Consider the following 1,136-nt stretch of genomic DNA (forward strand, 5'->3'; position numbering starts at 1 on the left):
CTTCGTTTCGTGAAGAGATAGAAGGGAAAGTTGCTCACTACCACGCTACGGTGCTAGGGAACCAACTTTGGAAGCGGCGTTGAGAACGGAGATTTTATCGGATTTACTCGCGGTACCGTGTTCGCACGTTAAAGCTAACGTTAAGGTAAGGGCTCCTTCCAAACTTCTAGTTTGCATTTAGGGACTTATCTGTGGTTGTGTGGAAAGGAATTTGTTAGGGTTGAAGTGTTGATTTGGGGGAAAATGAATCTAAGGCTTTATGGGTAAAATCTTAGAGTTAGGTTTTGGTTATATTGATGAATGTTTCGTGGAAAATGAATTTAAACTCATTTATGTATGATTTTGAGTAAATGAAACTTGTTGTGTTTGAGTGGTGGATTGTGTTGATTTGTGTTCGTCGTATTTGACGTGTTCTTAATTAATACTGATGAAATTTGATATGTGTATGGTTGGATTTTGTGGAGAAATGAATTGATGTGTTTTGGTATGAGTTGTGGATTGGATCTGATAATAGGTTTGAGTTGTTTTGTGTGGAATTTGAAAACCATTAGAGTTAAACGAGTATTAAGAATGGGGAATCTCTTAATGTCTACGTTTACTTAATGTTGGCGTGAAAACCATTAGAGTTAAACGAGTATTAAAAATGGGGAATCTTTTAATATCTCGGTTTACTTAATGTGTGTTTGAGAAAATCGTTTAAGTTAAACAAGTATTAAGAATGGGGAATCTCTTAATGTCTACGTTTACTTAATGTTGGCGTGAAAACCATTAGAGTTAAACGAGTATTAAAAATGGGGAATCTTTTAATATCTCGGTTTACTTAATGCGTGTTTGAGAAAATCGTTTAAGTTAAACGAGTATTAAGAATGGGGAATCTCTTAATATTTCTGTTTACTTAAAGTTTGTGTTGAAAATCGTTTAAGTCAAAAGAGTATTAAGAATGGGGAATCTCTTAATGTCTACGTTTACTTAATGTTGGCGTGAAAACCATTAGAGTTAAACGAGTATTAAAAATGGGGAATCTTTTAATATCTCGGTTTACTTAATGCGTGTTTGAGAAAATCGTTTAAGTTAAACGAGTATTAAGAATGGGGAATCTCTTAATATTTCTGTTTACTTAAAGTTTGTTTTGAAAA

This window comes from Cicer arietinum, chromosome 5 (assembly GCF_000331145.2).
Source record: "Cicer arietinum cultivar CDC Frontier isolate Library 1 chromosome 5, Cicar.CDCFrontier_v2.0, whole genome shotgun sequence".
Lineage (NCBI taxonomy): Eukaryota > Viridiplantae > Streptophyta > Magnoliopsida > Fabales > Fabaceae > Cicer > Cicer arietinum.